Source organism: Micropterus salmoides, unplaced genomic scaffold (genome assembly GCF_014851395.1).
Source record: "Micropterus salmoides isolate LMB-PRFRI ecotype aquatic unplaced genomic scaffold, ASM1485139v1 Ms_hic_scaffold_2544, whole genome shotgun sequence".
In the NCBI taxonomy this organism is placed as follows: Eukaryota; Metazoa; Chordata; class Actinopteri; order Centrarchiformes; family Centrarchidae; genus Micropterus; species Micropterus salmoides.
In genome coordinates, this window is record NW_024041756.1 from 28,672 (window position 1) to 47,379 (window position 18,708).

Below are 18,708 nucleotides of genomic sequence, written 5' to 3' on the forward strand. Positions count from 1 at the left end.
ACGGTTGGCCAACACGGTGGAGGAACCGCAGCGTAGAAAGGATACAAGAAACTAAAACACCTCAAATGAAGCAAGAAAACCTGCTACAACTGCTAAATCGGTGAATAAAACACACTTACCTTCTCGTCTTTGGTCTGGTCAAGGTGGCAGTCCGGCAGAGGACAGGTAGGCAGTCCTCGGGACCAATGAATTCCTTGTTGCAAAAGTTTTTCAGCTACGGCAAAGTTGAAATTTTATTCACAAGGAATGAGGTGAATCTCCTCCCAGAAAAGCTGGTGACACAAAACGAAGCCCCAAACCGGCAAAGGTTTTAACCAGAAAGAGGAGGCCATTGCAGTCTTGGCCAAAAGGCCGAGAAGCGATCGGCCACATTTCCCCTCCCTTTCTCTCACTCGTCATCGAGAGGCTACAAGAGCCCGAGTCGTTCGGTAGCCTCTGTCCAAAAGCCAGGCCTTCGTCTCTCCGCAGCCCGATTGGATAGAGCCTGCCATGACCTGGGGAGGGGTAGGGGAACGGGCGTGGCCTGGTACTTGGGACTCGAGAGGCAGAGTGAGGCTTACCGTGAGGGTAGTGGCCGGGACGACTAGGCTCGTCGGCGGCTCTGGAGGAGGGGCCCGTACTTACTCGGGTTTCTCTTCATAACGTACAAGTCTTTCGCCTTTTACTAAAGACTTCCGTGGAGAGGGACGCCAATGAGTTAAAACTATTTTTGGCAGGCTCTGCCGTGTGGCCGAGCCTCGTGCGTTTGTGAAAAGGAAATAAAACGCCGCCCCCGGCAAGGTTGAGCGGTGCGACGAGGCGCGCTCGGGAGGAGGTGCTGAGACTCAGCCGTTGTTATGCGCAGTTGAAACCACTGCGCCACGGCAGGGGGAGAACTGCTCCGGGAGGTGGGCGCTGGAAGCAACCAGCGGGGGTTATCGCTTCTCGGCCTTTTGGCTAAGATCAAGTGTAGTATCTGTTCTTATCAGTTTAATATCTGATATGTCCCCTATAAGGGGGCAACATATTAAATGGATTTTTAGCACCGGGAGCTGAGACGAGGGGCTTGCTCCGTCCACTCCACGCATCGACCCGGTATTGCAGTGCCTCCGGGGGCGGTGCACCCTTCTCCTGCCTTGTGTAAAACCAAAATACTGACCCAAACGCAGAGGTTCGTCGCTCTGCCGGACGCCGGCCCGAAAAAGGCGCCAGTCGAGGGGGGGCGGCCAGCTGAAGCCTCGAAGAAGGCAGCGAGATTTGCACTTTATGATTGGCAGACGACGAGGGGATATTTGGGACCGGCATGGCTGTTAAATGTGCCCTGCACTTCCCCTCCCTTTCTCCCACTCGTCATCGAGAGCCCGAGTATTTCGGATGCTCGGTAGCCTGTGTCCAAAAGCCAGGCCTTCATTTCTCCGATTGGATAGAGCCTCTCAGAAGGTGGGGAGGGGACACTGCGGCGCCTCCGTAGGCCCGGCACGGTTGGCCAACACGGTGGAGGAACCGCAGCGTAGAAAGGATACAAGAAACTAAAACACCTCAAATGAAGCAAGAAAACCTGCTACAACTGCTAAATCGGTGAATAAAACACACTTACCTTCTCGTCTTTGGTCTGGTCAAGGTGGCAGTCCGGCAGAGGACAGGTAGGCAGTCCTCGGGACCAATGAATTCCTTGTTGCAAAAGTTTTTCAGCTACGGCAAAGTTGAAATTTTATTCACAAGGAATGAGGTGAATCTCCTCCCAGAAAAGCTGGTGACACAAAACGAAGCCCCAAACCGGCAAAGGTTTTAACCAGAAAGAGGAGGCCATTGCAGTCTTGGCCAAAAGGCCGAGAAGCGATCGGCCACATTTCCCCTCCCTTTCTCTCACTCGTCATCGAGAGGCTACAAGAGCCCGAGTCGTTCGGTAGCCTCTGTCCAAAAGCCAGGCCTTCGTCTCTCCGCAGCCCGATTGGATAGAGCCTGCCATGACCTGGGGAGGGGTAGGGGAACGGGCGTGGCCTGGTACTTGGGACTCGAGAGGCAGAGTGAGGCTTACCGTGAGGGTAGTGGCCGGGACGACTAGGCTCGTCGGCGGCTCTGGAGGAGGGGCCCGTACTTACTCGGGTTTCTCTTCATAACGTACAAGTCTTTCGCCTTTTACTAAAGACTTCCGTGGAGAGGGACGCCAATGAGTTAAAACTATTTTTGGCAGGCTCTGCCGTGTGGCCGAGCCTCGTGCGTTTGTGAAAAGGAAATAAAACGCCGCCCCCGGCAAGGTTGAGCGGTGCGACGAGGCGCGCTCGGGAGGAGGTGCTGAGACTCAGCCGTTGTTATGCGCAGTTGAAACCACTGCGCCACGGCAGGGGGAGAACTGCTCCGGGAGGTGGGCGCTGGAAGCAACCAGCGGGGGTTATCGCTTCTCGGCCTTTTGGCTAAGATTGAGTAAGAGGAGGATCTGTTGACAGTCTACAATGACATCGTCAGCTAACTCACAGCAGGTGCATGCCGTGCTGAAAAATACGCTTAGGTTTGTGTGGAACAGTACCGACGAGTTAATGGAGAGAAAGATTTTTGGACAAGCCATTCTGTTTGGAGCTCTGTGCCTCAAGATTGACGACCTTCTGTGTCTGCAGAAAAACGCCACGGACAAGTATTACGACGTCACGTTTTACACCGTTACCAAGATGGAGGAGGTGAAAGGATTAGCACTTCGATTGGCAGACGGATTGCTGAAAAACTTCAGGGTGCTCAGCCTGTGTCGTACTGGTGAGCGCATTGTGACTGTGCACATTTACAACCCTTGGGTGTCAGAGGAAGCAACCAGGTATTTTCTTGCCAGGTACGTGACTGTGTTAACAAGTATGGGAGACATTAAGGATGTGCTGGGGATATGGACCGGAAAACGGCAATTCCGGGTCATGCTGAAGGAAGACCCGAATGGTTATGATGGTTTTTGCCATCCCCCCGCTACCTTCACCATTGGCTCCCATAGAGGTTTCCTAGTCTATGGGGGTCAGCCGCTGTACTGCAGGCAATGTGCTTCATATGGACACCTGGCAAGGTCTTGCAGACAGGTGCGGTGCAGAAACTGTGATAGTTTGGGACACACCATGAGAAATTGTGATCAGCCAAAAAAATGTAGTTTATGTGGGCTGGAAGGACATTTATTTGGGCATTGCCCAGAAGTGGGGTCTTCGTATGCACGTGCTGCCAGACGGGAGTCGGTGGCCCCAGGTGCGCAACACAGGGATGGACCCGCATGTGACGACCCACGCTCCACATCCTTAAGAGCAATTGAGGACGTAATTGCCGAGCTCACGGGAGGAGTGGTGGAGACAAAGGGGGCAGATGCACCGGAGGTGGTGTCAGTCCAGGCAGAGAGCGAGGACGCCTGGGGGAAGCAGGGGGGGGAAGCTGAGAGTTTGGAGGAGGCTTCTTCTGTTATTGAGTGGGTCGCGGGGAAGAAAGGAGGAAAAAGTAAGAGAAAGAGGGCAAAGACGAGCTTGTTGCTTTCACCACCATCCTCTCCTCTGCTCGTTGAGGCGAACAGGTTTGGGGTACTTGTTTCTGAGGTTTGGGAAGAAATGCAGGAGGGAAAGGAGACTGGACAGGTGCATGAGATCACTGACAATGCGGCAAAGGAGGGGGCAGCGCTGCGGCAGCTGTGGACGATTGCCTGGAGAGTGAGGAAGCTGGGGAGGCGTTAACCCAGAAAGGCATGACTGCATCGTCCAGTAGTAAGGTTCCAGCTAGCGGTGTCCCAGGAGAGCCTCCCTGCATAGCTGTATTCTCCTCGGATGCTCCTCCTGCCCCGAGAAGCTGCCCCGTACTCTCAGAAGATAGCCCTTCCAGTTCAGAGTGCTCTTTCCCACTGAAGGAGCCAGATGAGGAGGACTTTCTGCCATGATTGGTGGAAAGAGCAACGTGAGTGAGCATACTGTTTTGGGCTCCTTTTTTTCTGTCACTTCCTCCATTTTTCTTTTTTTTTGCATAGTCTGTCTTTATTTCATATATTAACTATAAATGTGAGGGGGTTGAGAAATGCATCAAAGAGAGCAGTAGTTTTTTCTCATTTAAGTTCAGTGGATTTTTCTTTGTGCCTCTTGCAAGAGGTCCACCTAAAGACTGTGGAGGATGTGAAGGGGTTCACAAAAGAGTGGGTTAAAGGGGACTCTAGATGGAGCATTGGGGGTGTTCACTCATCTGGGGTGGGGACGTTAAGTGGGAATGTGGAAGTTAAAATAGTCGGGAGTTTTTCTGTGATACAGGGGAGGGTTTTGGTCACAGATGTTGACTGGAAGGGTAAGAGTTTAAGAGTGGTAAATATATATGCCCATGCTGCACCAAAAGAACGAAATGAGCTATTTCTTAAGTTAGACACCGTTTTCATGACCAATCGTCATGTAATCGTTGGAGGTGATTTCAACTCTCCTAGTGAGGGCAAAAACATGGGAGTTAACTTCCATAGTTTGGTAAAAAAGTACAGTTTAGTTGATAGTTTTAGGAGTTTTAACTCTGATGACCCTGGTTTCACATGGGGAAACAGTAGAGGGGCACGGAGTAGAATAGATTATATTTTTTGTCCGTTAGATTTTCAGGTGTTTGAGGCACAAGTGTCACCTGTTTTCTACTCAGATCACAACATGCTCTCTGTTGTATTAAACCTGAAGGTGACATGTTTTGGGAAAGGGTACTGGAAATTGAATAACAGTATTCTTGGAGCCCGGCAGTTTAGGGTAGGGTTCAGGAGTTTCTTCAAGGAGTGCATTAAAATGAAGATGTTTTATGGTAATGTATCTGGATGGTGGGAAAGCACAAAGGTCCGTATTAAACATTACATACAGGTGTACTCAAAAGAATCCAGAAAAGCGGAGTTTAAAGAATATTATCAATTGCAAAAATCAATAGAAAATTTAATGGCACAACAAAACACTGGTGAGCGCATAGATGAGGAATTATTGAAACGCTGGCAAAACGAGCAGAGGCTATTTTTTCATAAGAGGGCTGAGGCTTATAAATTCAGGAGTCTTGATGAAAAATGGGAAAAGGATGAGAAATGTTCATCCTATTTTTTCAAGCAGTCTAAAGTACGGGCAAAGAGAAGGAGAATAGCCTCCCTTCTAAATGAACGAGGGGAGGAAATTGACGATCCGGAAGGGCTGGTAGAAATTGCTTCGGGTAATTATTCCAAGTTTTTTAGCGCAGAAATAGTAGATTATAGTAAGGGTTCACTGCTGTTGAATAATGTAGATAGCTCAATCCCCGACTATCTGAAACTAGAGTTGGATAAAGACATACAATTGGAAGAAATTTTGAAGGCGCTTCAGTCTTTAAAGAAAGGGAAGGTGCCAGGAGTGGATGGACTTACAAAAGAATTTTACTTGGTTTTCTGGGAAGATATTGGGCCTCAGTTGTTAGATTTGTTTACTTTCATTTGCACATCTGGGATAATGGGGAGCACAATGAGAGAGGGGGTGATTTCCCTGCTATATAAAAAAGGGGACGTTCGAGATATATCCAACTACAGACCCTTAACGATGTTGTGCACAGATTATAAGATTTTTAGTAAAATTCTAACAAACAGGTTGGTATCCGCCTTGGAGTTCATTATAGGACTGGATCAAACTTGTGCAGTACAAGGCAGACAGATACAATGGAATCTGCAAATGCACAGAGATGTACTAGCCTATTCCGAGGATAGAAATTTTCCCCTTATTGTGCTCAGTCTTGATCAGGAAAAAGCTTTTGATAGGGTCAATCACAAATTTTTATTTAGGATTTTGGAAAGATTTGGGTTTGGTAAAAGATTTAGAAGTTGGCTGAAGATTTTATACACAGAGGTAGGAAGTAGAGTTAATGTCAATGGCAACATGGGAGTTTTGTTTAAGCAAACCAGGGGCGTCAGGCAGGGGTGCCCTGCATCAGCCCCTTTGTATGTTGTGTTTATTGAAATTTTGGCATGTGCAATTAGAAAAAATGCTAAAATCAGGGGTCTACCGTTGCCAGGTGGGGAAACATTGGTTATATCTCAGTTTGCAGACGACACTGTATTGTATTTAGAAAATGACTTTTGTTTAAAGGAAGCTATTAATGTTATTGAAGTGTTCTCGAGTGCTTCAGGGTCTAGGATTAATAAAGGGAAGTCACTGATTAAATATCTGGGAAGGTGGAAGGATAGGAATGACAAGCCATATGGGCTTGCCCTGTGCGCGGGGCCGATGACATTATTGGGTATATCCTTTGGTAATAAGGATGATGTTGAAAGTAATTGGGAGGTAAGATTAGCTAAAGTGCTATCAAAGCTCAACATGTGGAAATTGAGAAAACTGTCATTCAGTGGCAAAGTCCTAGCTATAAAAGCCGATATATTGCCAGCCTTACTTCATGTGGCATGTGTTTTTCCCATGACGGCAATGATTTGCTTAAAGTTGCAAAGGATGTTGTTTAATTTCATGTGGGGAGGGTATGATATATTAAAAGAGAAATAATGTACCAGCCCATTGAGAGAGGAGGTAAAGACATGCCAAATGTCAGGTTGAAGTTGAACGTGATTTTTTTTTCAAATATCTGTAAAATAACTATGTCACCCCAAAACATAAATGTCACTCTTTAATGAAGATTGGCTTGCTATGCATTGTTAGGCCCTTAGGGGAGCATGGGATAACAGGTCTCCCAAAGTTGAGGTTATGCCTTCTACTATAAAGGAATAATCCAGTTGGGCAAAGAAGTACAAGGAGTGTTGGGATAGTCATTTAGTACTCAATCATAGAAAATGTATGAGGAATTGATGGCCAGGTTCAACCCACTGAACTGTTCATATTCCTTCTGAAGTATGGAAGAGACACAGTTTAAGCAGTTGGACAATCAGTTGAAAGATTTTAATTGGTTGGTGCTTCACAGGAGATTAGCAGTAAGAAACACCTTGTTTAATCAGGCCTAACAAGAAGTAAGTACTGTCCAAGGGAGGGATGTTTGGGAAAGTCAGAAACGGTACTGGACACTTAGAGGACTGACTTTAGAAGGAAAGGTTTTAATCATCAAAGCAGTGATTTTACCTTTGCTTTTACTCATCAGTTCTGTTTTTATCCCGCCTAGGAGAGTGATCTTAGACCTGGAACGAGCCATCTTTTATTTTTTGTGGGGCTCCAAGTGGGAAAGACTGAGACGAAGCGTGATGAAGAAGCCAAAGGAGAAAGGAGGAAAAGGAGTGCCAGACCTGCACTTGTTCCTAGGAAGCAGATACACAGCACTACACATGGCAACCGCCACAGCCCCATCCAGAAACCCCAAGACCGCAGCAATGACACGGTTCTGGATGGGGTCCTACCTCAGAAAACTTAAGATCTTACCCACAAGTCTCAAAGTACCAGTGTCTTTTAACCTGCCACCAGCCTATGCTTTTATCCAGTCATTTTTAAGGCATTTTAACCTTGAGCAGGAGGAGTTGCAGGTTTTAACCACTCACCGCTCTCTCATTTCTGTTGTGCAGGAGCGGGAACCAGTGAGTCCAGTGCGCGGGCTTGCATTCGGCGAGCCCTCAACAGTTTGGCGCAACGTGAACCATCCAGCTCTTCCAAACAGACTCCGGGACCTGTCATGGATGGTGGCTCATGAGATCCTCCCAGTCAGGTCCGTAATGCACTCCCGGGGCATGTCGGCGCACTCAACTTGCCCCCGACCAGGTTGTGGCGCGCCTGAGTCGGTAAGGCATCTGCTCTGGGAGTGCAGCGCTGCCGTAGAACAGTGGGCAACGGCCGGCTCCTTGCAATTCCCGTACTTGCCAGCAAGGGAGGTCCTCACACCACAGCTGGTGCTGTACGGGGTGAGCCAAGGAAATCAGATACCAGCACGTACATTTGCCAAACAGTGGCTCACCCTAGCCGCCATCAAAGACGCCATATGGACCTCCAGAAACTTGCTGGCAAGAAAGCACATGCAGATCCCCCCGTGGCTGTGATCCGGATGGCCGCAGCAACGGTCCAAACGGCCAGAGCTGCAGGCGGCGGGCCTAGGACACAGCCACAAAGAAGAATCGCCTCTGTGCCCATTCGGACGGAGGAGCCGGAGCCACACAAGGAAAGTTCAAGGCAGCGGCGGCCTGACCCTCCGGGTGAGGTTGGTGGGAAGGAGCTACAGGGTGAGGGTCTCCTCTGAGCGCCTGCACAAGATCCCGAGAGTCCAAATCTGTTTGGGGGAGCTGAATGAGTTCCCCTTTGATAGGGACTCACTACACTCCTGCACAACAGTGGACTTGGAGAAGAGCTTTTATTATCCATTTATTTTTTGTGAGTTTTATTTTAACAAATGCACTCCGCTTTGAAGACTTTTTAACAGACACTCACAGACATGGACAAGCTGAAAACCATTTTATACCTTTAATTTATGACGTTATCTGTAATGCATTTTAAACACTTTTTTTAAATGTTGTTTTACAGAGAACATTTATCTATTTATTGACGTGTTGTATTTTAAAAGGTAACTTGGAATTGACATATTATGAATCATGTTTGAATTGAGTGTCAATAAAATTTTTCTCAAAAGAAAAAAAATCTGTTCTTATCAGTTTAATATCTGATATGTCCCCTATAAGGGGGCAACATATTAAATGGATTTTTAGCACCGGGAGCTGAGACGAGGGGCTTGCTCCGTCCACTCCACGCATCGACCCGGTATTGCAGTGCCTCCGGGGGCGGTGCACCCTTCTCCTGCCTTGTGTAAAACCAAAATACTGACCCAAACGCAGAGGTTCGTCGCTCTGCCGGACGCCGGCCCGAAAAAGGCGCCAGTCGAGGGGGGGCGGCCAGCTGAAGCCTCGAAGAAGGCAGCGAGATTTGCACTTTATGATTGGCAGACGACGAGGGGATATTTGGGACCGGCATGGCTGTTAAATGTGCCCTGCACTTCCCCTCCCTTTCTCCCACTCGTCATCGAGAGCCCGAGTATTTCGGATGCTCGGTAGCCTGTGTCCAAAAGCCAGGCCTTCATTTCTCCGATTGGATAGAGCCTCTCAGAAGGTGGGGAGGGGACACTGCGGCGCCTCCGTAGGCCCGGCACGGTTGGCCAACACGGTGGAGGAACCGCAGCGTAGAAAGGATACAAGAAACTAAAACACCTCAAATGAAGCAAGAAAACCTGCTACAACTGCTAAATCGGTGAATAAAACACACTTACCTTCTCGTCTTTGGTCTGGTCAAGGTGGCAGTCCGGCAGAGGACAGGTAGGCAGTCCTCGGGACCAATGAATTCCTTGTTGCAAAAGTTTTTCAGCTACGGCAAAGTTGAAATTTTATTCACAAGGAATGAGGTGAATCTCCTCCCAGAAAAGCTGGTGACACAAAACGAAGCCCCAAACCGGCAAAGGTTTTAACCAGAAAGAGGAGGCCATTGCAGTCTTGGCCAAAAGGCCGAGAAGCGATCGGCCACATTTCCCCTCCCTTTCTCTCACTCGTCATCGAGAGGCTACAAGAGCCCGAGTCGTTCGGTAGCCTCTGTCCAAAAGCCAGGCCTTCGTCTCTCCGCAGCCCGATTGGATAGAGCCTGCCATGACCTGGGGAGGGGTAGGGGAACGGGCGTGGCCTGGTACTTGGGACTCGAGAGGCAGAGTGAGGCTTACCGTGAGGGTAGTGGCCGGGACGACTAGGCTCGTCGGCGGCTCTGGAGGAGGGGCCCGTACTTACTCGGGTTTCTCTTCATAACGTACAAGTCTTTCGCCTTTTACTAAAGACTTCCGTGGAGAGGGACGCCAATGAGTTAAAACTATTTTTGGCAGGCTCTGCCGTGTGGCCGAGCCTCGTGCGTTTGTGAAAAGGAAATAAAACGCCGCCCCCGGCAAGGTTGAGCGGTGCGACGAGGCGCGCTCGGGAGGAGGTGCTGAGACTCAGCCGTTGTTATGCGCAGTTGAAACCACTGCGCCACGGCAGGGGGAGAACTGCTCCGGGAGGTGGGCGCTGGAAGCAACCAGCGGGGGTTATCGCTTCTCGGCCTTTTGGCTAAGATCAAGTGTAGTATCTGTTCTTATCAGTTTAATATCTGATATGTCCCCTATAAGGGGGCAACATATTAAATGGATTTTTAGCACCGGGAGCTGAGACGAGGGGCTTGCTCCGTCCACTCCACGCATCGACCCGGTATTGCAGTGCCTCCGGGGGCGGTGCACCCTTCTCCTGCCTTGTGTAAAACCAAAATACTGACCCAAACGCAGAGGTTCGTCGCTCTGCCGGACGCCGGCCCGAAAAAGGCGCCAGTCGAGGGGGGGCGGCCAGCTGAAGCCTCGAAGAAGGCAGCGAGATTTGCACTTTATGATTGGCAGACGACGAGGGGATATTTGGGACCGGCATGGCTGTTAAATGTGCCCTGCACTTCCCCTCCCTTTCTCCCACTCGTCATCGAGAGCCCGAGTATTTCGGATGCTCGGTAGCCTGTGTCCAAAAGCCAGGCCTTCATTTCTCCGATTGGATAGAGCCTCTCAGAAGGTGGGGAGGGGACACTGCGGCGCCTCCGTAGGCCCGGCACGGTTGGCCAACACGGTGGAGGAACCGCAGCGTAGAAAGGATACAAGAAACTAAAACACCTCAAATGAAGCAAGAAAACCTGCTACAACTGCTAAATCGGTGAATAAAACACACTTACCTTCTCGTCTTTGGTCTGGTCAAGGTGGCAGTCCGGCAGAGGACAGGTAGGCAGTCCTCGGGACCAATGAATTCCTTGTTGCAAAAGTTTTTCAGCTACGGCAAAGTTGAAATTTTATTCACAAGGAATGAGGTGAATCTCCTCCCAGAAAAGCTGGTGACACAAAACGAAGCCCCAAACCGGCAAAGGTTTTAACCAGAAAGAGGAGGCCATTGCAGTCTTGGCCAAAAGGCCGAGAAGCGATCGGCCACATTTCCCCTCCCTTTCTCTCACTCGTCATCGAGAGGCTACAAGAGCCCGAGTCGTTCGGTAGCCTCTGTCCAAAAGCCAGGCCTTCGTCTCTCCGCAGCCCGATTGGATAGAGCCTGCCATGACCTGGGGAGGGGTAGGGGAACGGGCGTGGCCTGGTACTTGGGACTCGAGAGGCAGAGTGAGGCTTACCGTGAGGGTAGTGGCCGGGACGACTAGGCTCGTCGGCGGCTCTGGAGGAGGGGCCCGTACTTACTCGGGTTTCTCTTCATAACGTACAAGTCTTTCGCCTTTTACTAAAGACTTCCGTGGAGAGGGACGCCAATGAGTTAAAACTATTTTTGGCAGGCTCTGCCGTGTGGCCGAGCCTCGTGCGTTTGTGAAAAGGAAATAAAACGCCGCCCCCGGCAAGGTTGAGCGGTGCGACGAGGCGCGCTCGGGAGGAGGTGCTGAGACTCAGCCGTTGTTATGCGCAGTTGAAACCACTGCGCCACGGCAGGGGGAGAACTGCTCCGGGAGGTGGGCGCTGGAAGCAACCAGCGGGGGTTATCGCTTCTCGGCCTTTTGGCTAAGATTGAGTAAGAGGAGGATCTGTTGACAGTCTACAATGACATCGTCAGCTAACTCACAGCAGGTGCATGCCGTGCTGAAAAATACGCTTAGGTTTGTGTGGAACAGTACCGACGAGTTAATGGAGAGAAAGATTTTTGGACAAGCCATTCTGTTTGGAGCTCTGTGCCTCAAGATTGACGACCTTCTGTGTCTGCAGAAAAACGCCACGGACAAGTATTACGACGTCACGTTTTACACCGTTACCAAGATGGAGGAGGTGAAAGGATTAGCACTTCGATTGGCAGACGGATTGCTGAAAAACTTCAGGGTGCTCAGCCTGTGTCGTACTGGTGAGCGCATTGTGACTGTGCACATTTACAACCCTTGGGTGTCAGAGGAAGCAACCAGGTATTTTCTTGCCAGGTACGTGACTGTGTTAACAAGTATGGGAGACATTAAGGATGTGCTGGGGATATGGACCGGAAAACGGCAATTCCGGGTCATGCTGAAGGAAGACCCGAATGGTTATGATGGTTTTTGCCATCCCCCCTACCTTCACCATTGGCTCCCATAGAGGTTTCCTAGTCTATGGGGGTCAGCCGCTGTACTGCAGGCAATGTGCTTCATATGGACACCTGGCAAGGTCTTGCAGACAGGTGCGGTGCAGAAACTGTGATAGTTTGGGACACACCATGAGAAATTGTGATCAGCCAAAAAAATGTAGTTTATGTGGGCTGGAAGGACATTTATTTGGGCATTGCCCAGAAGTGGGGTCTTCGTATGCACGTGCTGCCAGACGGGAGTCGGTGGCCCCAGGTGCGCAACACAGGGATGGACCCGCATGTGACGACCCACGCTCCACATCCTTAAGAGCAATTGAGGACGTAATTGCCGAGCTCACGGGAGGAGTGGTGGAGACAAAGGGGGCAGATGCACCGGAGGTGGTGTCAGTCCAGGCAGAGAGCGAGGACGCCTGGGGGAAGCAGGGGGGGGAAGCTGAGAGTTTGGAGGAGGCTTCTTCTGTTATTGAGTGGGTCGCGGGGAAGAAAGGAGGAAAAAGTAAGAGAAAGAGGGCAAAGACGAGCTTGTTGCTTTCACCACCATCCTCTCCTCTGCTCGTTGAGGCGAACAGGTTTGGGGTACTTGTTTCTGAGGTTTGGGAAGAAATGCAGGAGGGAAAGGAGACTGGACAGGTGCATGAGATCACTGACAAGGCGGCAAAGGGGGGGGGCAGCGCTGCGGCAGCTGTGGACGATTGCCTGGAGAGTGAGGAAGCTGGGGAGGCGTTAACCCAGAAAGGCATGACTGCATCGTCCAGTAGTAAGGTTCCAGCTAGCGGTGTCCCAGGAGAGCCTCCCTGCATAGCTGTATTCTCCTCGGATGCTCCTCCTGCCCCGAGAAGCTGCCCCGTACTCTCAGAAGATAGCCCTTCCAGTTCAGAGTGCTCTTTCCCACTGAAGGAGCCAGATGAGGAGGACTTTCTGCCATGATTGGTGGAAAGAGCAACGTGAGTGAGCATACTGTTTTGGGCTCCTTTTTTTTCTGTCACTTCCTCCATTTTTCTTTTTTTTGCATAGTCTGTCTTTATTTCATATATTAACTATAAATGTGAGGGGGTTGAGAAATGCGTCAAAGAGAGCAGTAGTTTTTTCTCATTTAAGTTCAGTGGATTTTTCTTTGTGCCTCTTGCAAGAGGTCCACCTAAAGACTGTGGAGGATGTGAAGGGGTTCACAAAAGAGTGGGTTAAAGGGGACTCTAGATGGAGCATTGGGGGTGTTCACTCATCTGGGGTGGGGACGTTAAGTGGGAATGTGGAAGTTAAAATAGTCGGGAGTTTTTCTGTGATACAGGGGAGGGTTTTGGTCACAGATGTTGACTGGAAGGGTAAGAGTTTAAGAGTGGTAAATATATATGCCCATGCTGCACCAAAAGAACGAAATGAGCTATTTCTTAAGTTAGACACCGTTTTCATGACCAATCGTCATGTAATCGTTGGAGGTGATTTCAACTCTCCTAGTGAGGGCAAAAACATGGGAGTTAACTTCCATAGTTTGGTAAAAAAGTACAGTTTAGTTGATAGTTTTAGGAGTTTTAACTCTGATGACCCTGGTTTCACATGGGGAAACAGTAGAGGGGCACGGAGTAGAATAGATTATATTTTTTGTCCGTTAGATTTTCAGGTGTTTGAGGCACAAGTGTCACCTGTTTTCTACTCAGATCACAACATGCTCTCTGTTGTATTAAACCTGAAGGTGACATGTTTTGGGAAAGGGTACTGGAAATTGAATAACAGTATTCTTGGAGCCCGGCAGTTTAGGGTAGGGTTCAGGAGTTTCTTCAAGGAGTGCATTAAAATGAAGATGTTTTATGGTAATGTATCTGGATGGTGGGAAAGCACAAAGGTCCGTATTAAACATTACATACAGGTGTACTCAAAAGAATCCAGAAAAGCGGAGTTTAAAGAATATTATCAATTGCAAAAATCAATAGAAAATTTAATGGCACAACAAAACACTGGTGAGCGCATAGATGAGGAATTATTGAAACGCTGGCAAAACGAGCAGAGGCTATTTTTTCATAAGAGGGCTGAGGCTTATAAATTCAGGAGTCTTGATGAAAAATGGGAAAAGGATGAGAAATGTTCATCCTATTTTTTCAAGCAGTCTAAAGTACGGGCAAAGAGAAGGAGAATAGCCTCCCTTCTAAATGAACGAGGGGAGGAAATTGACGATCCGGAAGGGCTGGTAGAAATTGCTTCGGGTAATTATTCCAAGTTTTTTAGCGCAGAAATAGTAGATTATAGTAAGGGTTCACTGCTGTTGAATAATGTAGATAGCTCAATCCCCGACTATCTGAAACTAGAGTTGGATAAAGACATACAATTGGAAGAAATTTTGAAGGCGCTTCAGTCTTTAAAGAAAGGGAAGGTGCCAGGAGTGGATGGACTTACAAAAGAATTTTACTTGGTTTTCTGGGAAGATATTGGGCCTCAGTTGTTAGATTTGTTTACTTTCATTTGCACATCTGGGATAATGGGGAGCACAATGAGAGAGGGGGTGATTTCCCTGCTATATAAAAAAGGGGACGTTCGAGATATATCCAACTACAGACCCTTAACGATGTTGTGCACAGATTATAAGATTTTTAGTAAAATTCTAACAAACAGGTTGGTATCCGCCTTGGAGTTCATTATAGGACTGGATCAAACTTGTGCAGTACAAGGCAGACAGATACAATGGAATCTGCAAATGCACAGAGATGTACTAGCCTATTCCGAGGATAGAAATTTTCCCCTTATTGTGCTCAGTCTTGATCAGGAAAAAGCTTTTGATAGGGTCAATCACAAATTTTTATTTAGGATTTTGGAAAGATTTGGGTTTGGTAAAAGATTTAGAAGTTGGCTGAAGATTTTATACACAGAGGTAGGAAGTAGAGTTAATGTCAATGGCAACATGGGAGTTTTGTTTAAGCAAACCAGGGGCGTCAGGCAGGGGTGCCCTGCATCAGCCCCTTTGTATGTTGTGTTTATTGAAATTTTGGCATGTGCAATTAGAAAAAATGCTAAAATCAGGGGTCTACCGTTGCCAGGTGGGGAAACATTGGTTATATCTCAGTTTGCAGACGACACTGTATTGTATTTAGAAAATGACTTTTGTTTAAAGGAAGCTATTAATGTTATTGAAGTGTTCTCGAGTGCTTCAGGGTCTAGGATTAATAAAGGGAAGTCACTGATTAAATATCTGGGAAGGTGGAAGGATAGGAATGACAAGCCATATGGGCTTGCCCTGTGCGCGGGGCCGATGACATTATTGGGTATATCCTTTGGTAATAAGGATGATGTTGAAAGTAATTGGGAGGTAAGATTAGCTAAAGTGCTATCAAAGCTCAACATGTGGAAATTGAGAAAACTGTCATTCAGTGGCAAAGTCCTAGCTATAAAAGCCGATATATTGCCAGCCTTACTTCATGTGGCATGTGTTTTTCCCATGACGGCAATGATTTGCTTAAAGTTGCAAAGGATGTTGTTTAATTTCATGTGGGGAGGGTATGAATATATTAAAAGAGAAATAATGTACCAGCCCATTGAGAGAGGAGGTAAAGACATGCCAAATGTCAGGTTGAAGTTGAACGTGATTTTTTTTTCAAATATCTGTAAAATAACTATGTCACCTCCAAAACATAAATGTCACTCTTTAATGAAATTTTGGCTTGCTATGCATTTGAGGCCCTTAGGGGTAGCATGGGATAACAGGTCTCCCAAAGCTGAGGTTATGCCTTTGTACTATAAAGGAATAATCAGTTGGGCAAAGAAGTACAAGGAGTGTTGGGATAGTCATTTAGTACTCAATCATAGAAAACTGTATGAGGAATTGATGGCCAGGTTCAACCCAAGAGAAACTGTTCATATTCCTTCTGAAGTATGGAAGAGAACACAGTTTAAGCAGTTGGACAATCAGTTGAAAGATTTTAATTGGTTGGTGCTTCACAGGAGATTAGCAGTAAGAAACACCTTGTTTAATCACGGCCTAACAAGAAGTAAGTACTGTCCAAGAGAGGGATGTTTGGGAAAAGAAACGGTGGAACATGCATTATTTGAGTGTTTTTTCGCACAACAAATTTGGGAGGGGTTGGGTAAAAAGTTTGTGTCTTTGAGGGATATGACATGGGAAGGGGTTCTTTACATGGAATTTAATATGGAGAGGGAGAAACTGCATAAAGTAGTGCTTCTCGTATCTATAGTAAAGTACAAGTTGTGGGAGGTAAGATGTGATGGGCTAAATGGAGGAAGCAAGTGGTCAGTGTTGGGAACTATAAAGAGCATTGAAGACTCAATAGAGAGGCGATACCAATTAGAGATCAGAAAATGGGGTATTGACTCGATCAAAGACAGATGGAAAATGATTTATGGTAATTCATAGAGGTCAACAGAAGGTGTTGTGGATTTATTATGATGGTTATGGGAGTGGTTTTGTTATGGTCTCTTCATGCATACATGCCATGCATCGTAATGGAAAAAAAGAAAAAAAGAGAGGGCTCGAGAACTGGGTTCCATGAGTTATTGATGTATACCTTGTGTTTTGTTGATGTCGTTTTTTTTTTTTTTTTTTTTTACTAATTAAGGTAACAAAGGGACACTGTGTATAGAGATGCCGAGGGGGAGGATTGTTGTTTTGTGTTGGATGTGGGATTAATATAGGTGGGATGTAAGTACTGAAATGTGTGTATTGAATGTTTATGTCACAAATAAATTATATTTTCCAAAAAAAAAAAAAAAAATCTGTTCTTATCAGTTTAATATCTGATATGTCCCCTATAAGGGGGCAACATATTAAATGGATTTTTAGCACCGGGAGCTGAGACGAGGGGCTTGCTCCGTCCACTCCACGCATCGACCCGGTATTGCAGTGCCTCCGGGGGCGGTGCACCCTTCTCCTGCCTTGTGTAAAACCAAAATACTGACCCAAACGCAGAGGTTCGTCGCTCTGCCGGACGCCGGCCCGAAAAAGGCGCCAGTCGAGGGGGGGCGGCCAGCTGAAGCCTCGAAGAAGGCAGCGAGATTTGCACTTTATGATTGGCAGACGACGAGGGGATATTTGGGACCGGCATGGCTGTTAAATGTGCCCTGCACTTCCCCTCCCTTTCTCCCACTCGTCATCGAGAGCCCGAGTATTTCGGATGCTCGGTAGCCTGTGTCCAAAAGCCAGGCCTTCATTTCTCCGATTGGATAGAGCCTCTCAGAAGGTGGGGAGGGGACACTGCGGCGCCTCCGTAGGCCCGGCACGGTTGGCCAACACGGTGGAGGAACCGCAGCGTAGAAAGGATACAAGAAACTAAAACACCTCAAATGAAGCAAGAAAACCTGCTACAACTGCTAAATCGGTGAATAAAACACACTTACCTTCTCGTCTTTGGTCTGGTCAAGGTGGCAGTCCGGCAGAGGACAGGTAGGCAGTCCTCGGGACCAATGAATTCCTTGTTGCAAAAGTTTTTCAGCTACGGCAAAGTTGAAATTTTATTCACAAGGAATGAGGTGAATCTCCTCCCAGAAAAGCTGGTGACACAAAACGAAGCCCCAAACCGGCAAAGGTTTTAACCAGAAAGAGGAGGCCATTGCAGTCTTGGCCAAAAGGCCGAGAAGCGATCGGCCACATTTCCCCTCCCTTTCTCTCACTCGTCATCGAGAGGCTACAAGAGCCCGAGTCGTTCGGTAGCCTCTGTCCAAAAGCCAGGCCTTCGTCTCTCCGCAGCCCGATTGGATAGAGCCTGCCATGACCTGGGGAGGGGTAGGGGAACGGGCGTGGCCTGGTACTTGGGACTCGAGAGGCAGAGTGAGGCTTACCGTGAGGGTAGTGGCCGGGACGACTAGGCTCGTCGGCGGCTCTGGAGGAGGGGCCCGTACTTACTCGGGTTTCTCTTCATAACGTACAAGTCTTTCGCCTTTTACTAAAGACTTCCGTGGAGAGGGACGCCAATGAGTTAAAACTATTTTTGGCAGGCTCTGCCGTGTGGCCGAGCCTCGTGCGTTTGTGAAAAGGAAATAAAACGCCGCCCCCGGCAAGGTTGAGCGGTGCGACGAGGCGCGCTCGGGAGGAGGTGCTGAGACTCAGCCGTTGTTATGCGCAGTTGAAACCACTGCGCCACGGCAGGGGGAGAACTGCTCCGGGAGGTGGGCGCTGGAAGCAACCAGCGGGGGTTATCGCTTCTCGGCCTTTTGGCTAAGATCAAGTGTAGTATCTGTTCTTATCAGTTTAATATCTGATATGTCCCCTATAAGGGGGCAACATATTAAATGGATTTTTAGCACCGGGAGCTGAGACGAGGGGCTTGCTCCGTCCACTCCACGCATCGACCCGGTATTGCAGTGCCTCCGGGGGCGGTGCACCCTTCTCCTGCCTTGTGTAAAACCAAAATACTGACCCAAACGCAGAGGTTCGTCGCTCTGCCGGACGCCGGCCCGAAAAAGGCGCCAGTCGAGGGGGGGCCAGCTGAAGCCTCGAAGAAGGCAGCGAGATTTGCACTTTATGATTGGCAGACGACGAGGGGATATTTGGGACCGGCATGGCTGTTAAATGTGCCCTGCACTTCCCCTCCCTTTCTCCCACTCGTCATCGAGAGCCCGAGTATTTCGGATGCTCGGTAGCCTGTGTCCAAAAGCCAGGCCTTCATTTCTCCGATTGGATAGAGCCTCTCAGAAGGTGGGGAGGGGACACTGCGGCGCCTCCGTAGGCCCGGCACGGTTGGCCAACACGGTGGAGGAACCGCAGCGTAGAAAGGATACAAGAAACTAAAACACCTCAAATGAAGCAAGAAAACCTG

The 18,708-nt window shown here is 48.4% G+C and overlaps 9 non-coding genes and 1 pseudogene across 9 annotated transcripts; all 10 read left to right on the forward strand.

Moving 5' to 3' along the window:
- The first annotated feature begins 620 nt into the window (after positions 1-620).
- On the forward strand, positions 621-733 carry LOC119919099. The gene has a single exon (XR_005447605.1). It is a non-coding gene; the product is annotated as a U5 spliceosomal RNA (small nuclear RNA).
- A 183-nt stretch (positions 734-916) lies between these two features.
- Positions 917-1,108, forward strand: LOC119919089. Its single transcript, XR_005447598.1, has one exon. It is a non-coding gene; the product is annotated as a U2 spliceosomal RNA (small nuclear RNA).
- A 969-nt stretch (positions 1,109-2,077) lies between these two features.
- Positions 2,078-2,190, forward strand: LOC119919100. Its single transcript, XR_005447606.1, has one exon. It is a non-coding gene; the product is annotated as a U5 spliceosomal RNA (small nuclear RNA).
- Positions 2,191-8,487: 6,297 nt separating this feature from the next.
- Positions 8,488-8,664, forward strand: LOC119919092 (annotated as a pseudogene).
- A 969-nt stretch (positions 8,665-9,633) lies between these two features.
- Positions 9,634-9,746, forward strand: LOC119919103. The gene has a single exon (XR_005447608.1). It is a non-coding gene; the product is annotated as a U5 spliceosomal RNA (small nuclear RNA).
- A 183-nt stretch (positions 9,747-9,929) lies between these two features.
- LOC119919102 lies at positions 9,930-10,121 on the forward strand. The gene has a single exon (XR_005447607.1). It is a non-coding gene; the product is annotated as a U2 spliceosomal RNA (small nuclear RNA).
- Positions 10,122-11,090: 969 nt separating this feature from the next.
- On the forward strand, positions 11,091-11,203 carry LOC119919104. Its single transcript, XR_005447609.1, has one exon. It is a non-coding gene; the product is annotated as a U5 spliceosomal RNA (small nuclear RNA).
- Positions 11,204-16,640: 5,437 nt separating this feature from the next.
- LOC119919090 lies at positions 16,641-16,822 on the forward strand. The gene has a single exon (XR_005447599.1). It is a non-coding gene; the product is annotated as a U2 spliceosomal RNA (small nuclear RNA).
- A 969-nt stretch (positions 16,823-17,791) lies between these two features.
- Positions 17,792-17,904, forward strand: LOC119919105. Its single transcript, XR_005447610.1, has one exon. It is a non-coding gene; the product is annotated as a U5 spliceosomal RNA (small nuclear RNA).
- Positions 17,905-18,087: 183 nt separating this feature from the next.
- Positions 18,088-18,279, forward strand: LOC119919111. Its single transcript, XR_005447615.1, has one exon. It is a non-coding gene; the product is annotated as a U2 spliceosomal RNA (small nuclear RNA).
- Positions 18,280-18,708: the final 429 nt, after the last annotated feature.